Source organism: Dunckerocampus dactyliophorus, chromosome 15, assembly GCF_027744805.1.
Source record: "Dunckerocampus dactyliophorus isolate RoL2022-P2 chromosome 15, RoL_Ddac_1.1, whole genome shotgun sequence".
NCBI lineage: Eukaryota > Metazoa > Chordata > Actinopteri > Syngnathiformes > Syngnathidae > Dunckerocampus > Dunckerocampus dactyliophorus.
The window spans coordinates 12,643,455-12,665,888 of NC_072833.1; the positions used below are offsets into that span (position 1 = coordinate 12,643,455).

Here is a 22,434-nt window from a genome sequence, read left to right on the forward strand (position 1 = left end):
TATTAGCCCTGTGGTCTGACGAGAGTGTGGACTTATTACAGCTAGGAGATGAACGCAGATGAAGGAATACGACAGCTCCGGGGGCTTTGTTACGTCCTTAAGCTTTCTGACGGGGTCAACTTCATTTTGGGACTAAAATGGCGACGCTTTAACCGGCGCAGACAACCTGACATTGTTTGAGGGATCTAATTCGGACTTCAACATCTGGGGGATTACGCCGTCTCCAGCCTGGAGGCGCTTTGATAATCGCTTGTCATTTTTTGGCGCTTTCTAAAAGGTCTTTTGGTTCATGTTGGCCAGATTAGTCCATCTCACTCCTTATTAGGAGAGCCATTTCCCTACTGGCTGGGTTTTAATGTAAACAGTGTGAAAATAAGCAGCAAGTTTTAGACTGTGAAGGTGATTTTTAAGTGAACAAAATGCAGCAATACCTGACTGGAGCATTATGTAGTATTTGTATGTTAAAATAACAGTACTATAGATTGGCATCAAGAGTGATCTGTCTTTCAGAATCAAATATAAGAGTCAAATATCCTCCACATGACAGGCAGACTGTTACTCTTCGGAATCTACGGCATATTAGTGGGCCATGCAAGATCATCAGGTGTGCTGCAGTAAATTATCCAATTTTACTTAATTTGTTCGAAAATTATTATTTATTTACAACAATGTATCGTTGTTGCTCTATATGCCAGTGATGCAGCGTGACAGGCAGAACAACTAAATGTTCTTCTACAACAGAACAGAAAATATTTCTTTTCATTAATATGCCACACTGTAACGACAAAGTATGTGGTCTTCCTCCATGCTGGACTGACGTGACGCACATTTGGCAGGATAATCTACCTTGTGGCGAAGTACAGGTATAGAGGTGACATCTGCGTGTGCAGAACTGTCGAGCATACTAACAACTTTACTGATGCAATAAAAGTCTTAACCATCAAAACACCAAAATATATGGGGGTGATGCCCTCATGCTACAACAATGACATCGATTCATAAAACAGAATAAGTCATGACACGCTTGGTGGTGTGCCATGATATTAAAAAGATGTGCCTTGGCTCAATAAAGGCTGGTAAACACTTCTCAATATGAAATGGTTCCTACTGCTGCTCAAAGATGCTCTATGTGGCATATCTCATGTTTTAAGGACCTACTGCAGAATTGCTAGTCAAACATCCTCTATAGTGCAGAAACACTCTACCTTTTTTTGGAATTTTGCCCACCATCCACAGTCCTTATGAGACAAACACGTCTTTCTCTTTTCTGAGCGTTCTAAAGACATAAAAACAGCTAAAAAGAGACAGCTCATTAGTGCGCGTAATGGGAAACACTTATTCCGCCTATAAAGTCATCTGAAAAAGTCTCCAAAAAGAGTCAAGAACGCTCCATTTTCATATAGTGTGAAGTGCACATTAACCAAGCTACAGCGACATTGTTATTATTATTATTAGCATTGTTACGCCGATTGAAGTACGTTACTGACGCTTTGACACCGAGTCAGAACAGACCGGATAGTGACTAGATTCCCGCTGCACGTCAGTGCCGTGCTCACAGTGCCTCAGACCACTACCAAAAAGGTAAGGCTACATATCAGAGCTGCTGCCACTGCTGCTGTGTTTTTATTTTAGAGTTTGTTAAAGTTGCTATGTGAAATCAATGTGCTGAGGAAGGAAGTTCCGGTAATGTTTAAAAGGACCAAAATAGGTCAAAATACTGCAAGTATTAAATGTTATCATGAATGTACCTGTTACTACATGGTTATTAAACCATAAAACCTTGTTGTCTTGGAGGTTTTTGATAACAGTCTTTGTAGGCGGAATAGGTGTATCCCATTACGTGCAGTACTGAGCTGTCTCTTTTTATCCGTTTTGCACAGAAAAGAGGAAGACGTATGCTCATGTCTGACATAAGGATTGTGGATGATGGGCAAAACTACCCCAAAAAAAGTATAGTTTTCCTTTTAGGACATAGTCAAAGAAATAGTCAAAGATCCACTAATGCAGTCTTTTTCCAATTATTTTCTGTCTTGCCCCCCGATTTGAAATACTATTGACAATTTATATTTATTTATCTGTCCTGTACAGACTGAACTCGAAACTGAAACCAGCAAAATGCAACAAAATGGAGAGCTGTGAAGCATACAAGCATATTCAAGAGTCAAATCGCATGTTGAGTACAATAAATCTGTACATGTTGGCAGATCTGCACTAACATTGAAAGTACTCCCTGCCTCTCATGGCCCCCCGGACAGCATCTTATGCCCATGTGGACTGCGGATTAGCTACCTTAGAGGTCTTTAGTATTGTCGGACTCGCCAGGTCTGGCGCTATCAGTTCACACGTGATTACATAACAGTGCATTCATTGTCTTGGCTTCCAATAGCTTAACAGCTTTTAGCCATTCCCCAAACCCTAGCAGCGTAATAAATGCATGGCTAGGTGTGAAAGCACAAAGTAAGCATGTCGTTTGCTGATCAATGCTTGTGCTCAAGAAAAAGAACGAGCTCCGTCTCGGGCTCACCAATTGAGCGACGGCGTCAATAACAAAGCACTCACTCTAAACAAGTGGCCAAACACCTCAGGATCCAGCTGTGCTTCCCATTGATTGTAATTCAACAGCAATCCCCGAAGCGTTTTAGACGTTTAATTCCCCTTCTTCCACCAAACTCATTACAAGACATTTCATTACAGTAATGATGGAGTCAGGGTATAAATATGAGCAAATTAGCAACGAAACAACTGCTAGAGAAACACAACTCACTGCACTCACCGTTACTGTGACTGCTTTATCTTAATTGTTGATCTTAAAAATAAACTAATGGATTATAGACAGACCTGACTTTAATTGAAAAATACGATCATGCCAACATGTCAATATGCTGATGTAGCAATGCGCTAATTTCGTCATTTGGGGGGCACCTCACTCCATTTACCTTCTACTGTTTTTCCTGCAATTGCTACAACAAAAACTACACAGGCTGTCATTGTTGCCATGGTGTACAATAAATGTTTCCGCAACATTATATTACTGGCAACATGCTGACAAACAGAAACTGGCAGGCGCCATGAGCCGACTCAGTGTGTACTCAGAAGGTAGGCGAATATTAATAGAAATTAATATAAATATGAATATAGATTTTATGTTATTTGTTTTTGTATTTTTCATCATGACAGGTGCCTCCCCTGACCACGTCACTGGTGGTTGTTGAACTTGCTTTAATTGTTCCCAGCCCTGTTTGTGGCATCTGTTGTTCAGATAACACCAAAACTGCTGTACTTGACATTTATCTATACTCATCAAACAAGACTAATTAGTTCAGGTTATTTAATAGTTTGCAACTTAAATGGGCTGCTGTAGAAGGTAAACCAGTGCGTCCCTTTTGGTGAGTAAAGACATCAAATGTTCAAGTAATTTGGTGTTTATATGCAGTACAACAGATGCCACAATCAGGGACGGGAAGGATTAAGAACGTTCACAAGCACCACTAGGCGGCCACTAGTTAGCTCCCTAAACGGGATGCAGTAGAAGCTAAAATGATACATACATTTAAAAGCATCACCCACGGTCATATACTATTTTACCTTCTACCACATCCCGTTTAGTCAGGAGCTTGACCTAAATGGGCGCTGCCTCGGAGTGGTTGAACATAGTTAGCATGTGTAGTTCTGCAGATATTGCCAAAAGTACTTGAATTTCCTTTCCACTCTGAAACACATTCTGCCTTACTGTATGTTCACATCCTTGAACATCATCTCAAATGTAAACTTTTGATACCCCCCCAAAAAAAAACTTTCAGATATTCATCAAAGTCAAGACTTAATCCGGGCGCCCTGATAAGATGCTTTCTCTTAAAGCAGGGTGGAGGATGGTGGTGGTGGTGGTGGTGTGGATCAGGTGAAATGAAGAGGAACTGATTGCTTATGGTGATTGTGCTGATTACATTTTAAATTTAAAAACTTTGCCCCGCCCGCCCCATAGAACATAATCCTTTACTGCAGACAATGACATAGCAATCTCACTAAATGCCAATGCAGGCCCGACTAGTCAACATTATAAAATGCAAAAATAGTCAGATTTTTTCTCAATTATTTTCCCAGCGTTTGCATAGCACCGCATCAGCGTTAATCCTTAATATGTTTTCAAAGTTGAATAAAAACAATCATGTCACTGAGAGGTTTTCTGACCGTCCTCTTATTCGCTGATGAGCAGGATTCCATTTGCTGCAGTCAAAACATTATGGAAGCGGGCCGGCGTTACAGCTGTCATATAAATGACATTCGGAAATCGACATTTGCATGAAGTACAGCGGCCCCGGATTTGCATATCAGGCGTTTGCAATTGTGCACATGTCTTTTTGGCCAGACGTGACAGATGGCGTCATGTCAGCTATTGTATTCATGAAATGCTACATGAGCTAACAAGTGACAATTGAAAGGAGCAGCACGGTGCATCACACACTATGTCATGGGCTGGGGAACCTTTACCATACTGCCATTTCCTGCAACAATATAACAAATTATTATCATCATCATGTGCATTTCTCGGTTAAATGTTTTTGGGCTTGATAACAGTCCCTCTGAGCTTTGTTTTTTTTTTTTTAGAATTGCATAATGTTCCATAGGTTCAGCACCCTGTTGTAGATAGCGCAACCGTATCGACCCAACTATAAGAAGGTTTTTTTGTCCCTAGAAAAAAACACAGAAAAAGACAGTTTGTCTTATATTCGGCATAGAGAGAGTCATACGTGCGACCCAATAGGTGGCGCCAAAGGGGCTGACTTCTACACAAACCAGAGCGAGAGAGAGCAACAGACCTTTTCTTCCGGTCACTCACATTGACCACTGACATTCTGTTTGACTTTTTTTGCCTCTGATTTTGCAATAAACTGTTTGTGTTTTTTTTTTATATCACGCTTCCGCGAAAGGTCAAGTGTGTTACTGCATTTTGGAGCATGTTTGTGACAATTTAAGGTAAATTAAAGCATTTAGAGTGACAGATATGGTGATGCTGATATATATTAAAGTAATACATTATTTTCAAATGCAAATTGGTTCGAAAATAACTTTCAATTCTGTTTGATATGTCACGCTATGGCCACGCGTTTGGTACCCCTTTCAAGAGACCGACCCATAAATACAATTTATAGGCATTGCATTCTATTCCAGGCTAGTGAAATGATTCAAACATGTCGGCAACCTTCTCTTATCTCAATGTAGTTTCATGGCACGGTGCAGCCCCCCCTCCCCCATTAAAAGACCATTTGGCCGTAAAAGATAACCCCCACCTCCAGAAATAGCGGGCTTTAGAAAAAGCCTACCTTGAGGTTGAAGGTGTGAAAGTCAGGGAACATTCTCTCTCCTGAGACCTGCGACAGAGAGAAGAGGAGGATTATCAGTCATGATTAGAACAATTACAGAGCAGCCTTCTCTGACAGTGATTGATCAATGAGGAACTCCCGTAATCAAGACAAGGGCTCAGGGGCGGAGGGAGTTTGGGTGCTCCCTGGAGTAAATTGTCAAAAGTAAGTAATACGGTGTGTCCCACTTTGCCATGGAGGATATTTTTGGTCCTCAAGAACTTGATTTAACTCCAAATGAAGTCATTGTGGGAACACCATCAAGCTGTCAAGGAAATCTATAAGCCTTGAGCTTGTTTTACATGCTGGCAAACACACTGCTGCCTTGTAGAAAATGACCTTACAAAATAAAAGAAGTGACATGTTTATTTACTACGGATGCGGGGAGTCCATTTATGTCCCCTAAGGTAAAATCTACGTCTACTTCAGCTAGCTTGTTGTTCTGTGTGTTCAGATGATTGCACTGAAAATCCATGCCTACATCTCCTAAATACAAAGTCAATCTGAGAGTTTTTTCATTATTTCGGTTATTTTATAGTCATATGGCATAATAGCATGTTCCAAATTCTAGAAGTTCTTTTGCATTGTTCCAAAAGATGTTTTTCAGTGTTCTAAGAATTGGTTATTTTTTAAATTTTTCTATTTTATATAAGTTGTTTCGCATTGTTGTGAGGGTTGTTTTCCGTTGCATATAAACCATTTAAAACATTTCACTCTTCAAGAACTTGTTTTCCCCAAGATTGAACATTTTTGTTTCCTTGCTCTAGAATAGGATTTATATTGCTCGAAAAAAAGTTTGTCTCACTGATCGCAAAGTTAACCGTTGTAGTTCATAGTTCGAGAAGCAGTTTTTTAGAGTATTTTTTTTTTGTTTTACTGTTTTACGGGTTTTTTTGGTGTTCTTTTTTTTATTTTAGAAGTGAATATTTATTGTTTGAGAAGTTGTTTTTCCATTGTTGTGGAAGTTAGTTTCCATTGTAGAGAAAACACTGAATTTCACTGTTCAACAAGTTGTTTTTCAATGTTTTGTTTCATTGCTCTAGAAGTGGATTTATATTGCTCTAAAAACAGTTTGTTTCACTGATCGCGAAGTTGTTAATCATTGAAGAAGTCATTTTGTAGTTCGAGAAGTAGCTTTTTTATAGTAGTATTTATTTTTTTACCGTTTGAAGATTTTTTCTAGTCTAGTACTAGCACGGTGGTCTAGTGGTTAGCATGTTGGCCAACACAGTAACAGTCTGGAGATCGGGAAGACCTGGGTTAGATTCTCCCTTGGGCATCTCTGTGTGGAGTTTGCATGTTCTCCCCGTGCATGTGGGGGTTTTCTCCGGGTACTCCGGTTTCCTCCCACATTCCAAAAAAGATGCATTTTAGGTTAATTGGTGACTCTAAATTGTCCATAGGTGTGAATGGTTGTTTGTCTATGCTGGTGACCAGTCCAGGGTGTACCCCGCCTGTCGCCCGAAGTCAGCTGGGTTAGGCCCCGCGACCCTAAAAGAGGAGAAGCGGTATAGAAAATGGATGGATGGATAGTCTCCATTGTACAGAAATCACAGTTTCACTGTCACGTGACCATAAGTGACATAATATTTGAATATTTCGACTGGCATGACGCACCCCAGTCGACGTTCTCCTGATATTTTTTGTCTTGACCTCCAAAATGGCTTGTAGAAGTAATTCCAGTTCGTCGTCAGTCTAGACAAGCCCTGGAAAGTGGACTTTGGACGGCGGGACTATCTTCTTCTATGATTTTGGTGCCAAGTGGTTCTGTCTGAGTGTCTGTTTAGTGTATTACATCGTTTTCTCACAGTGATCCGTTCCCGTTTGGATGGGACTATTTACTAACCCGACAAAGTGTGGACGCATTTTTTTTTTTTTTTTTTTTTTTTTCAATTCGCCAAAAAAATCCCAGGAGTGTTTCTATGTGGACAGGGCTGAATTGCTAGTGTTTAAATCACCAATAAGAAAACAAAAATAACCGTGAACATAAGCAAGAGTCCTGTGGCAGTACTCTGTTATTCGGTGAAATTATTTGTCTGGCCTGTCATATAGAAGAACCGTTTTGTAGTTCGTGCTGAAAAAGCAGCAGAGCACTCCTGTCATATGGGGGATTTTTGACTATTCTCTTTGCTTCCCCCCCATTGACACCATCTCTCTATGATTGTTGTACGGGGGGTGACGTTAATGATTTGATGTTAACACAAAATGGGTCCTTGGGACCGTCAGCAATTGAAAAGAAAGAGTTTGGCTGGCGGCTTTGCTTGCTTCAGCACTTTGAGGTGCACGTTTTAACAGGTTTTTTCCCCCCCAGAAAGGCCCCTACAAGAGGGAGGGCTTTGATGGGAGAGAATTGCACAGTCATTCATCATATTAATGAGTCATGTCACTTTATTTACAAAATATGGGGGGGGGGCATTTTTTTTTTTTTTGACTCCAACCCCCAGCTTTTAGAAGTTATTCACAACCACGATGCTGTGTTGTGATAATGTTGGCTGGAGTTAATTGAAAAAAGGCAATCTACAGCGGTGCAGCTAGCCAGCTGTGTCTGGATGATTGCAGCTTCGGGTGTTTTGTGACACAGAAGGAGAGAATTTGGTGGGTTTTTAAGCACGGAGGCTGGAGCGCCGATCATTAGCACATGGACGAGCTTTAAGCCCAGAGGCCACTTGTTTTATTTATTTTGTTTAATTAAACCTGAGTTTCCTCACAAGCAGCTGTGACTGATGTAGCTTAGATATCTAGCCTAACTTTCTAGACACGGAAGATAAAAGTTACCGTTGACATTCTTTTACAGCAGGTCCTGTCTGATAGAAAATCTTTGATGAGTGTTTTTGGGTCATGGAAAACTTTTAGAAGCGATGACAAAAAAAAATCAAGTTAAAAAAAATAGTTCTGTAAATGACTACATAGAATTTTGTGTAAATGCATATCAATTTTGGAAATAAGGATTTTTATTTTACTGGAAAAATAATGTACTGTTAGAAAGCCCATAGTTTTTGCATAGCTGGGTTGTTTTGTTTCATTATGTTTCGCCTAGCATTTATTCCCACTTTGTTCAGCGGTCCATGAATGCACCACAGTTGTGCGCTATGAGACAAAGTGAAAGTTACGTATAAGTTTCTCAGATGCTGCCACAAAGACTTACATTTTTCCTGTTCTTCTTTCAACTTACTGTTGTTCCCAAATGCTGATGCTGCGTATGAATGAATAGAAGTGAGCTTTGATGATGTTATTATGTGTGTGTTGAGTGCCAGCGTTCGTATTTATTCGGTGTGAAGTTAATTCATGCTAGCACACTGCCTGTCCCCCACACATGAAACAATGATGTGATAATCGCTCTGGAAAACAAACACCAGGCTTTCACCGATGGTGATTCATTTTCTGCCTTTAATTTGATGTTGTTTCGGAAGAAGCACGCAGGGCTTTTACTGTGAAGGCCGGAAGTGTGTAGTTGGCCTTTGAGCTCTTGACAGCTGTAATGTGCAGCGGCAAGACAAAGTTAGGTGTCAATAAAGTGCCTCTAGAGGTCATAGCTGTGGTCCTTCCTCCTTCCTTAATGTTTAGCTTTCACGTCAGTGGTCATCTTAGTGAGATGGTCTGTTACTTTGTGCAAATAAACAGCATTATATTACATTACCCACCACGCCACTGGTCTACCAGAGGTTTGTTGGAGCACCAACCGGCCCATGGACTCAAAGATGCTTGGGACCACTGACATAAAGGATCTTTGACTAGCGTGTTTGCAGTAGGTCTGTAAAAACAGCAGAGCGCAGATCTGTGATGAGTGATTTTTGCAATAGTCTGGTTTTCCCTGGTCATTAGCTTTGTGAAAATGTGGCTCCCCAGGACAATTTAGTTGAATAGCCCTGTTTTGGGCGCTTCACAACAGACTGATAAATCACAGAAGGAGATGAGTCACTATTTATTTCGCCCTTCTAATTGGAAATGTCCGTCACGGGGGCAGCCATTATCTCTCTCGCCTTGATCACTGGCAGGTATTTCACAGTGAGTGATGTACCAAGTGTCAACGTAGGGTTAGAAATGCTGAGGAGCCAAGATGCTGCTTGTTCATCGACACTTTCTACAGTCATGTACTTTTCGGCGTTGTTTGACATGGCTCTTGGCGTCTTTGTGATTATTCCGTCATTGCTTTAGCTTCAAAGCATTGTGATTAGCGCTTAAAGAAGCTGTCGCCTCCTTTGAGCAAAGCCCCTTGGGCTTAACTTCTAATTGTCCCCCAGGGGGGTTGTCATTAGCTTCTACCTTGTCTCTAGCGCTCACTTCCCGCTGCTGTCGTCCCTGTCGCTAGCAATGCCTGGCATTGTCACATGAAGGGGACTTGAGGTTCTCTTCTAAACTACAGAGAGATACGAGACGATAATTTTGGGATCATTTTTGCACAATCATTTCACCACACACAGTATCAGTCAAAGGTTTAGAGACAGTTGTCATCCTATTGAATGAGAAGATTCTCCCAACGATTGACCAGTACTATATACAAAAGCGGAGGGCCACAGGGCTCCTAGTTATGCCCACCGTTATTTTTCCAACTAATTCTTTTCCATGTTAGCTATCGTTGATAGATTTTCAAGTGTCCATCTTGGCATCAAATACAGTACAGTGGAACCTTGGTTAGTGTCATTAATTCGTTCCAGAAGGTCCAAATCTAACCGAAATGGACACTAACTGAATCCATTTTCCCATAACAGATAATGTAAATCCAATTATCTGTTCCAGAAAGCTGACAATGTTAAAACAAAACAGTTTTTTTTTTTTTTTTATAGTTTTACACTTGTAGTTTTACATACAGGAAACAATTCCAAATGTATAGAAATGACAAATGAAAGGGACAAATGAACATTTAAGGTTACCTTTACCTTCACTTAACACGTGATTGTTGACGTGAGCATTTCCAAAGATAATGCAGTGAGACACTGCTCAGACACCATCTTCCTGTTTCGGCCTTAAACGCTCATTTATCCCTTTCAATAACGTTAAAACCCATATTTAGAGGATCGTAAACAGGTTTTCTATGCCATAACTAGGAAAATATTCCATTTATTCATAATTACTTGGTCAAATTGAGAGTTTTGTGCAACATTGAAGGTAAATTTTCCCCCAAAGTTATTGCAGAATTCCACATTTTATGATCTCAGGGGCTTTTCCACTGCAGTCTTTTCAAATGTTTTGCCAGTGAATTAAAAAAGAAAAATTCTATAGGGGACCGACATTGGAAAATCCACAGCAATCGTCCAACGTTGACAACGGCTGGTGCAATGTGTCACGCTTGTGACGTTTTAATGGTTTCTCTGTTTTCACATGCAGAGTAGCGGGAAGAGAGAGATATACAGAGAGCACTTCATGTGTTGCTCAAGGTCCTTTTGGATACTCCCCATCCCACATCTCCCTGCACAATTAATTTTATCTTTGGGGTATTATCAAGAGAGAGCCTGGCAAAGCAGCATGACAGAAAAAAGGGGAAAAAAACGGTCCAGAACCCTGAGGCTCAGGGTGGAGGGATTAATCTGTTTGACAAGATCTCTCACAAATGATTTTTGCCTAGGCTTTGCTTCCGTTAGATGGTTGCCACTATGTCTGGAAAAAGCTTGCAACATGTAAGCAACAAAGCAAAGGAAAAATGGTGACAGGTTGTTGCAAAAACACGAGTCAAAGATGCTTTACGTATACGACAGGAACGCTCTGCTGTTTTTAAGGACTCAATGCTCGTCACAGATCCTCTATATGAGTGGTTGTCAAGTGGTTTTGGCTGCCGAACCCACAATCACCCCTTAATGACATGCGGCAAAACAAATTGCAGTCATTTTTCAACTCAAACTTCTCAAATACCTAAAATTATTGAATTAAAAGACAGTGAATTTAATTAGAGATTTGCAAAATAACAGTGTGTCAACACAAAACAAGTTCACAATAGGAACAATAAGTTTTTATCGCCAACCTAAAAACTATTTGAACAGCTTTAAAACTTTGCTCCCGCTAACATTTTGGTTGTAAAACCGAAGATAGAGAAATTAAGCGTTTCAATTATAACTTACACCAGATATTAATAACTTATCGGTGACATTCATCGCAAACAAAATGCATTTAAACAAATGCGCTAGCTCAATGTTAATTTCCATTGACAATTCCATATACACGCGAGCGATTATCATTGTCAATTTTACATGACGAATTTGAACACCTCCAAATATGACAAATAGATAACTAAGATACACGTTACAGTTAAACTATGGTGACCATATTTTGATTACTGAAAAGTGAAATTTAACAGCTGATATTTAAAAAGCGGCCACACAGTGGTCTAGTGGTTAGCAAGTTGGCCAATACAGGAACAGCCTGGAGATCGGGAAGACCTGGGTTCGATTTTCCCCTGAGCATTTCTGTGTGGAGTTTGCATGTTCTCCCCGTGTGCGCGTGGGTTTTCTCCGGGCACTCCGGCTTCCTCCCACATTCCCAAAAACATGCAGGTGAGGTTAATTGGCGACTCAAATTGTCCATAGGTATGAATGTGAGTGTGAATAGTTGTTTGTCTATATGTGCCCTGCCATTGGCTGGCGACCAGTCCAGGGTGTACCCCGCCTGTCGCCCGAAGTCAGCTGGGATAGGCTCCAGCATGCCCCCGCGACCCTAATGAGGATGAAGCGGTATAGAAAATGGATGGATGGATATTTAAAAAGCATGAAATACTTAAGCAAACACATTCAACATCTTAATGGCTGTGGGTTACCAACAAACTGTGTTCTTCTTTTATGATAGCGGGTTTGAAATAGTCCTACAGAGCACTGTGGCCACCAATAGGAGTATTAATAGACAAGACCTTGCAGCATAAAAAAAATCCCCTTCAAAATAAAAGCAGAAGATTATTTTCTAGTTTTTTTTGCCTATGTAAGTCCTGCGACCATACTAAAAACGGGTGGGTCACAACCCACCAGTTGAGAATCACTCACTGCTCTATATGCCAGAAGGGGGTCTGCTGTTTTTAAGGATCTACCACAAAAATGCACAAATCTTCTGTTATGTCAGCACTGTCATAGTGCTGCATTACTTCCTGCTAAATCTAAAAAACTAATAAAGATTCCGTCCATTGATTCCGCTCTTGCTCATCATCGCCACCAGACACATTATCCGACACGTGGAGAATGAATCAAAGTCATGATTGAATAATTATCTGGAGTGCAATTCATTAAACATGCCAATGAACTCATCTTGAACAGCTGTCCTAGCCTCACTCGCTTAATCACTGGCTTGAATTAGCAGGGTGGCGGATGCTGAGCACGTGCAATAATCTCCACAAAGTGCATTGTTTACAAACAGTAATTAATATCACAGCGCAAGTTTTTTTTTTTCTTTAGCTTGCTAAGTGACTTGAGTGCACTTGCGCAATTGTACCGAGGAGAGTTGTGGTTGTTAAGACTCAAGACTGAATGTTGACATTAACATAGCCGACATGTCTCTTTATGGGCGTCCAAATGGGCTATTATCCATATGAAATCTAACGGGAAATGTGGTCCAAAATGAAAAGGGCTGCTTCTGGCGTCTCTGTGAGTAGTGACTGAATGTGAGTAGTGAGTAGTGCCAAGGTGACTGCGCCAATGTGGAATTCCATGGCATTTCCACAGTGGAGTCACTCCGGACAAGGCGTATGTGGCTTTCACAGCCCATGAAGCTTGACATACAGTATGAGGGAACTATTTTGGAGACTTGACATTTTTATATAGCATATAATACATTACGAGAAGTAATTCCATGCATTTTTTTCATATTTGCATACATAGTTCCTCTGCCATTAGATTAAAAAACTATTGTACTACCCTGCATTTTAAAAAGGGAATATTAGCATATTCATAAGAGCCTTTAATATCCGGCACAGTACTTAATACTCATCCATCCATCTATTTTCCTTCCGCTTATCTGGGTCCGGGTCACAGGGGCAGCAGTCTCAGTAGAGAAGTCCAGTCTTCTTGGTCCCCGGCCACCTCTTCCAGTTCCACCGGGAGGACACCGAGGCGCTCCCAGGCCAGCTGTGAGACTAGGTCTGTCATGGGGCCACCTCCTGGGGAGGTGTCCAAGGAGGCATCCGGACTAGAAGCCAGAGAAGCCACATCAACTGGTTCCTTTCAATGTGAAGGAGCAGCGGCTCTACTCTGACCTCATCCCGGATGAACTCCTCACCCTCTCTCTTAGACCTTGTCCGCGCAGGATTTGGGGTTTTTTGGGGGGTTGAAATAAATATGCATCCACACTGTCGGATTAGTAAATAGTAAATAGACAAACGGATCACTGAGTGAAATTGATGTAATACACAAGGCCGACCTACGTGTGGTGCTGTGAACAGATGGAACCTCGTGACCCACCAAACCATAGAAGAAGAAAGAACGCATGCGCATAAGTCCGTCGTCTTCCGCTTCCCAAGTCTCATCTAGACCTATGAGAAGTGGAATTACTACTGCGAGTCTTTATGGAGTACAAGACAACAACATATCAGGAGAATTTCAACTAGGGTGAGTCATGTCCATCGAAATATTCTGATATGTTGGCTTGTTGTCAAAGCTCACCTCCGGTCATGTGACTGCGAAGGGGTAGCGGTGGGTCTGTGGCATCATTGCTTTCATGTAGGCTGTCTACACAAAAATACCAAGACAGCGTTTTCAGATTTTCCCACTGTGAAAGCCCTTTAAAAAAAAATACAGTTTCAGGGCACCCAGACCGCCGTTTGTGTGTGGATGAGAGGCTGAAACGATAAAATACTTTGCCATTTGGACGTAAAAACCTTTCCGTGTGGATAGCCCCTTAGGGTGAGTCCAGCCACCCAATGCACAGAAACTAATTTCTGTCTCGTTCTTTCAGTCACAACCCAAAGCTCATAGGTGAGGGATCATAGGTGGAGGGGAGGCCTTCCTACCCTCCACCTACGGTCATGAGTACTTAATATTTCATCCAAATAAAGCCATTTAGACACAATATATTAAAGATAAGCAGAATAGTCAAGTGCTACTACTGCTGTTGTTCAGTCTTTAATCCACACTCAAACTAGTGCATGCATGGTGGTAGACAACCGCAATGTATATCAATGGGCAAGAGGGAGCTGTCATGCTGGATGATGTATGATATGATATGCTGTAATGTAATACTCCTCGATTACCTTCCGTGTTGGAGACTTGGGCTACTGAATACATATTATTTCATATTATTGCACAGTTATGTTTTTACGTCGCATTGTCTAATTTGTTATTATGAGTATTGTTTCCTTCAAAGAAATTGGGACACCACATCATTACGGTACAGTTGGCAACAGCACAGTTTTCTTTTTTTATTAGATAGCGCTACAAATCTAAAAGTTCAGCTACAAATAGGCAGAGCTTGGATATGCAAGTCATCCAACAGCAGCTTTTAATGAGATTTTAAAGGTCCACTTGGTGTTAAAAGTGGTTAATGCAGGCTTTTCAGATGGCGTATTACAATAACACCAAAAATCCTGAATTATCTTTAATTCCTCACAAAATGGGTTCACCTCTGATCGCTCATTCATGAATGGAAAAAAGTGATTCACTGGCAGCTACTCGGCGGAGCTCAATGTATTTTGTTAACAGAAAAGAGCAAGGTTAAAAGGTTAATATCCGGCAGGGACCACAATCCGCTGTGCTATTGTAGCGTCACATCTCCTCTCTCTCTCTCTCTCTTACACTTTTACTTTTCTGTCTTTCGAGCCAGCATCTGTGTGCATGCTCGCCCAGATGCACACCTGCACACTCTTTTTCTCCCTTTCCCCCTCAGTGTACAAGGCAGCGGCAGAGTCATCCATCCAAACCCGCAGACCGTGAAATTAGGTTAAGACGTAAGGCTGTGAATGACACAGGTGCGGATACAAATGAGAACATCCGAATGAAAAAGCGCACATCCAAGACAGCTGATTCGGTGGTAGTTATAGGCCCCCTTCGGAATTACATTTCACAGCGTCTCCTCATTTTATTAAGCTCACTTTTCCTGTTGTCTATTAGGGAGTCAGGCCAAGGTATTAGCAATGCAATGTAAATCCCACTGGAAGCGTTCCTGTTCCTAATTAAATCAAACAGGTAGACTTTTTTTTTTTTTTTTTTTGCAAAAGCAGGAAACAAAATTGCTTTTCCATTACATTAGCAATAGATAATTTACATACAGTACCAGACAAAAGTTTAGAGACACTTTTTCATGCTATTGAATAACAAAGTGTCGCCAAACCTTTTACTGGTCCATCAGAGGAGTACCACAAGGCTCTTAGATATGCCCACTGTTATACTATATTTAATATTACTCTGAAATTCTGTCTTTAATAATAAAGGCCTAATAAATGTGCTAATAAAAGCCTTAGCCCAATAAATGACAGGGTTCTCATACATGTACAGTATATCCAGGTGTGTTTTGTCAAAAGGCTCATACATAGCTGCACCATCAGAACGACTACTGACTACTGCTTTTTAATAATAGTTATTGACCCCTTTGTCAATGAGGACCTGCTGATATGTGGATTCTTTGAATGGCCAGAGTCAAATATTTAATTTAACGGCAGGTCCACATTATTGCCAAAGAAGACTGCAATGGCCAGCACTCAAAATAGGAATGAAATATGTGTTTATTTCAGCTGAATATGGTTTTGATTTATGGGCCCTTTGGGACTATGTGGGCCAAGTCAACCATTCATGGGTCATTCCAGGTTCAAGGAGGTTGAATTTTGAGTCTGAGTCAAGAAATATAAGTTGACATAAAAATCTACCCTAATGTATTGTGTTAGCAGAACACGATTTAGCCAAAGCATTTATCCGAATTGGCTTTACTGCGTGGATTTTGTGTCACCCTGCACACAAAGAGACGGGACTACAAACCTAGGAGGTCGCTCGCCAACCTCAAGATGAACACACATTGCTTTAAAATCCATCATATTGTCAGTGTTACATTAAACAGTATCAAAAAAAGCACGTGATCAAGGCTCTTCTTATTTAGTTATGAAAAGTGTTGTGTCCATTGTGGACACATAAAACTTACACTCCCTGGCCAAAAAAAAAAAAACCTGGACTTAACTAAGCCATCAGGTAAGAGCCCCCCATTGGATATTTACGGCATGGGTGATTATGTTTCAGCTAGCAACAACTTATTTAACCCTAACTGATGTCGTGCGTAGTTTCTCATTCCTCATTTCTCAACCATGTCGAAAGACACATCTCTTGGTTGTGGGAAAGATGTTAATCTGTTTTGAGAAGGGCCCATCTTGTCTCTCATGTGTGTTTGTGCATCCTTCACCTTGCACTTCACTCATGTTGAACAGCTGTTATTAGGTGTCTCGCCAAAATGGAATCCACTCTTTCCAACTGTTTCCTATTTTTCTTCGACTTGACGTGGAGACAGACATTCCTTTTTGGGCCACTTTACTCTCAAATGTAATGTGTGAAACGGAGAAAGCAACGCCGTTGTTGTTGTTGTTGCCGCCTGTCTTTTACAGTTGTTTACGGCCTTGCCTTGCCTGCCTGCCGGTGATGTTTTGTACTCAGTGAAAATGTGCTTTTGACATTTCACAGCGGGAATAGTTGTTGATTAATGGCTTGATGTGTGACGGACAGTATGCACTTCACTTTCTGCTAAGACTGCAAGCACATGATTTTGGCCTTCCTTTGCTATATGTATTTATCAGTGAGCGCAAACTGTATATTTAGTAACTGTATGTAATCACCTTAATGCTGTTTTTATGGGTGCATTGCAAAAATTAACTCATAAATGTAGCCACAGATTACTCGTATAACTATTAAAACCAATAACCAATCATGGTTGTGGTCTGCAGCATTGCATAATTAAGGCTGTCACACAAAATAATAAAAATGTAAATAAATACAAAGAAATGCTGACAACCACGAATAGTGTGGTGACAGCTGGAAAGTCAGTGACATCTCGGCGAGACGGCAACCAGGGAAGAACAGTCTGGCAACCCAATCTGTGTTCTCTGAGGAGGAGGACACCCAACCAAGCTATGATGAACCTAGATGAGGATGAGTACCTTAGTGGGACGGACCCATCGGCAACACACCCAAACAACAGGCACACGAAGATGAGCATGCAGTGGTAATGTTTGCAAAAACATCTGTGGCTTGAAAATCCACAGAGCGAAGATGAAGTGTTCAGTGGGAGCAGAAGCAACACAACGCACAGGCATTCAACCTGGTGAGACGCAGGAGGGGCCACAGGCCTGGAGTCACCCCACAGTGCCCAGAGCCTCCAAATGTTGTCGACTAATTCCCTGAGCATTAAGTCTGACCGGAAGCGGACTAAATGGCCTACAGCTACTATGATGTCACTGTGGAAGCAGTTTGACGACAATGTTGAGCAAATTCTGGAGGCAATGACAAAGGGAGAGGCCGGCCACAGACTTCAGGCCATGACTACAATCATTGTGACTTTGGAAGATGAACAGCTCGGCATGGAGGAGATGAAAAGCTAAGAAACATCTTATTCGAAGAAGCAAAGAGCCGTGAAGATCCAACTCAAGAACGAAAGGAAAGCCCCAGCACATGGTTGCAGGAGAAGAGGAATGCATTGGCTGGCTGAAGGGGTGTGGATTCAAAGGAGGTAAATTCTACCCAGCTGAATCAGTTCCGCACAATCTCCCTGCTGTGCATTGAGGCCAAGATCTTCTTCAGTGCCATCTCCAATTGGCTTTGCACCTACCAGGTAAAGAACAGCTACACTGACACACACAAGTCCAGAAAGGCGTTTTTTTAGTAATGCCAGGATGTGTGGAGCATACTGGTGTGGTGATGCAGCTAATACAGGAGGCCAGAGAGAACAAAGGCAATTCATTGCTGTGGCTTGACCAGGCAAACGCATTTCGTTCCATTCCAGCTCACTCTGCTGAAACATGTCCCCAGCAGGTGGAGAGATCTCATTGCTGATTATTACAACAATTTTAGAATGAGGATCTCTTCGGGAGCAACTACATCCAGTTGGCACAATGTGGAGATGGGCATCATCACAGGGTGCACTCTCTCTCTGACACTGTTCTCATTAGCCATGAATATGCTTACCAAGTCTGCTGAGCCAAAGAGCAGAGGGCCCCGGACGAATTCCGGACAATGACAATCACCCATCAGGGCATTCATAGATGACCCTACAGTCACGACATAATCAGTCCCAGACTGCCAGCGAATTCTGAAGGGACTCAAAAAGCTGGTGGAGTGGGCCTGGATGCATTTCAAAACCTGCAAAGTCAGGATTTATGGTGCTGAGGAAAGTAAGGGTGGTGGACAAGTACCGGTTTCACATCGCAGGCACATTCATCCCAACCATCACAGAGAAGCCAGTTAAAAGCTTGGGAAAAGTTTTCAACTGCTCTCTGAGAGACACAACTTCCATCCAGTTAACCTGCACTGAGTTGGACGGATGGCTGAAATATGTAGATAAGTTTAGCCTCCCCGGAAAGTTCAAAGTCTGGGTCTATGAACACGCCAATCTTCCCAGGATCCTGTGGCCCCTCCTCGTCTATGCCATACCGATCTCTACAGTCAAGACCCAAGAAAGAAAGGTCAGCAACCACCTTCGGGAATGGATCGGACTACCAAAGAGCTTGAGTAGCATCGCACTTTATCGGCGTAACAACAAGCTGCAGCTGCCTTTCAAATGTTTGGAGGAAGAATTCAATGTGGCGAGAGTGAGAGAAGTGGTGCAGTACAGGGACTCAACCGATCCAAAGGTGGTGAAAGCTGGAATTCAAGTGAGGACTGGCAGGAAGTGGAGGGCAGAGGATGCTGTCCAGGAGGCAGAGGCGAGGCAGTGTCACAGGCGTCTTGTGGGTGTGGTCACACAAGGATGTGCAGGGCTACGATCTTTTCTAACTTCACAAGTGAATATCAGTGGGAAGGAAAGACAGCACCTGATTCAAGAGGAGGCGAGAGCAGCAGCAGAGGAGACAAGATCTTGCAAGACAGTAGGGATGAAACAACAGGGAGCTTGGATAAGATGGGAGGATGCGGTCGAGAGGAAGGTGACCTGGACTGACATTTGGAAAGCCAAGCAATGTTCCCTCTCAGCTGCGCGCCTGCGCAATCGCGCACCGCTCCAGCATTCTCAGCACACAGCAAAATGTATGCAGCGTACGTAATAAAATCCAACATGAACTGTAAATAAAATAAACACATAACATAACACAAACACATAACATAGGCGACAGCAAGCGGTAATAACAGAATGACAAACACTGTCCTGCCAATGATAAGATTTAGTTTTACTTACGCAGCCAATCAATGCATTAGCAGCGCGTTACGTGTTATATGCTGCTGTTTTCCAGGTTAGCGTATAGCTAATGGGGTAGCAGAGTTAAGAAAGCTGCAGGCTGCTTGCTAATGTTCTGGCAAAATGAACGAGTCATGGTAGCTAGCTAGCTATCTAGCCACAAGCCATGGTCTGTTCAGCCCTGGTTGGGTCACCTGGATGAGAGCGTATGATGTTGAAAGACCTGAAACACCCAAGGGTTCCAGGAACATCACTGAAGAACTGACCGGAGCCAACAGTAGACATGACATGACAAAAAATAGCTCACAACATACCATAGCAAACTCCAGCAGCATAGCCCCCATTACTGCTGTGCATCTCTGTTATCGCTTCGCAAGCAGGCCATAATACAAATTTTAATAATAATGATAATAAAAATGATAAAATAATATAATAAATATTAAATCATGTTTTTGATGCCTAATAGCAGTGTGAATGCATGTCCTTAGCACCACGGGATATAAAGCGCTTTGGAAGAATGTTGGACAATACATTAGATATTTTACAATGATTTTATGCACGCTAGTAATATAACACTGTGCTCTTAATTAACATCCAATAGAAACTAGTCAAGTTTAAAGTGTGCATCCCTTGCAGTCCCAAGACTGCAAGACTGCTTTTTTTTATTTTTTATGACCAATATGACCAATATTATCCCCTATTGGTTCATTGGTTGAACATTTTCATATCCGGTGGGAACAGGGAAATGACACCACAGTTATTTTCAGTCTATGCAAAGCGCCCCCCCACCCCCAACCTCCAACCCCTATTTTGCTTCAGTGAGCACTCACTGGCAACAGCCATGGCAAATATTATTAAATGTGCACACAAGACACCTTGCCTGCACACACATGCACTTTGCAGCAGTGCACTCAGAGAGAGGGCGCATTGATCTGCATTGAGTGAGCAGACATTACTTGCTGTCCCTGAATGGGAATTGCTCATTTCACCTGGCTGCTTTAGCCTTTAGTAGCATAGCAGCAAAGAGCCAGGACTCCTGGACCAAGGTTGGAAAAACACCCATACCTCCCTCTATGTCTTTCTCACACATGCGCAAGCACTAATAATAACTTTTGATGAGTCAGTCTCCCTCCCTGGGCAAGGACAAAAGTAAAGAAAAAAAAAAAACATGGCATTGTTATTGAATCTGAAATCACAAATTCCCAGAAACAGGCATTTTTTTATACCAAGATCTGATATTGCGTCCTAAAGAGATACTCATCCTATTTGGAGCCAACACAAAGTGTTGGGAAAACATATTTGAGGATATAATCCCTGTTTTAATCACGATTATTTTTATTTTGTATGTGTCAATGCAAGGCTCTGCCATGCCTTTAATTTACCTCATAAAGTCATATCAAAACACAAACAATATGGTTACACGTGTCAAAGATTTGCTATATGAGAGGAATGCTCTTATATTTTGAGGACCTACTGAAAAAATGCTAGCCAAAGATCTTCTATATCAGGGATCGCGATCCAGTAGTCGATCTTTGAGACTTTGCCGGTCGATTGTGAGAATATTAGATGAAAAAAAAAATTATGACATTGGTGCTCTCCCCGCCTGGAGAGTGACCAACAGGCACGCATTTTGTCCACTGAACATGCCAGTATGCCTCGCAGCTCCAAATATGGCTCCAAATCTGAATTTGCTACCTCAAAATTATGGCACAAATATAACTCCAGAGACGTGCACCTCCAAATAAATCTTTGTGCTACGGAGACGCAGCTCATTAGGGCATTGGCCTGCCGTTCTCTCCTCAACCACCATCGCTCACCCACGACAACAAGCCAAACAGAGATGTGCTTTGCTCATGGAGCCAGCACCACACGGCCGACGCCGACAAAGTTCCATATCCATATTCCAGATTTATTTATAATACCGCTGGCTAATAACATAATGCTAATAATGCTATCATGAATACTACTATTGGCCAAGGGTGCCGTATAAAGAGGAAAAGTTTAGGACAATTCCAAGGTCCCTTCATTGCCAGGGGACACAAAAAATTGTAAATAGTAAAACACTACTCAACACTACTGTCCTGTTAATGAAGGCAACAGTTTGACCCTGAAACGAATGAATCCAAATTCCATGATTCCGTATGGGGAAAAACACATTCTGGATGCAAACAAACAGAGAATTGCAAACATTTGGTAGTGAACTGAATCTAAAAAAGCAACGGAACCATCCCTCACGCGTCCACTTCATCCCTCACATGCTCTCAGATGTATTTCCTCCTGTTATATCTGTCCTCTCGGCTCACTTCCCTCTCTCTTCATCTGGCCTATCTCTGCGTGCTCACTGACAGTCTCATCACACACTATCAATCAGGCTCGCCAGGCCCGAGCGGTCCCAGTCTGGTCCCATCAGTGCCAGTCAGTCACTTAAAAATAAATAAATAAATAAGCTTTATAAGCTTTAGGGTTGCAAGATATAGTCTAGCCGACCCCCTCTTCTCCACCTTCTGCAAGTAGTCCAGACTTGATGTGTTATCACCTGACGTTTTCACTGTTCTTTTTATAAAGGAAGACGATCAGCTCAAGTCAGATAGTGTATTACGGTGCTGTGTCATTTATTTTGCTATAACAGAAGCAAACAATGCTACTGTAGGACCTACCACAAATACGTGATAGTGAAAGATCCTCCACACACAGGAGCAAGCTACTGTTTTCAAGGACCTACTTGAGAAATGCTAGTCAAAGATCTGACTGGGTGCTCTGTTTTTGTTTTTTTTTTATTAATACAGACTGCAAAAACACCAGTCAA

General features: G+C 41.8%; 1 protein-coding gene across 45 annotated transcripts in view; it reads right to left on the reverse strand.

Moving 5' to 3' along the window:
- LOC129194857 (receptor-type tyrosine-protein phosphatase delta-like) overlaps nt 1-22,434 on the reverse strand; it is a 415,432-nt gene that overhangs the window by 182,642 nt on the left and 210,356 nt on the right. For all 45 annotated transcript variants that reach the window (XM_054800309.1, XM_054800310.1, XM_054800348.1 and 42 more), the window contains one exon: nt 5,322-5,369. The gene's annotated coding sequence lies outside the window, so the exon portion shown is untranslated. The remainder of the gene's footprint in view (nt 1-5,321; nt 5,370-22,434) is intronic.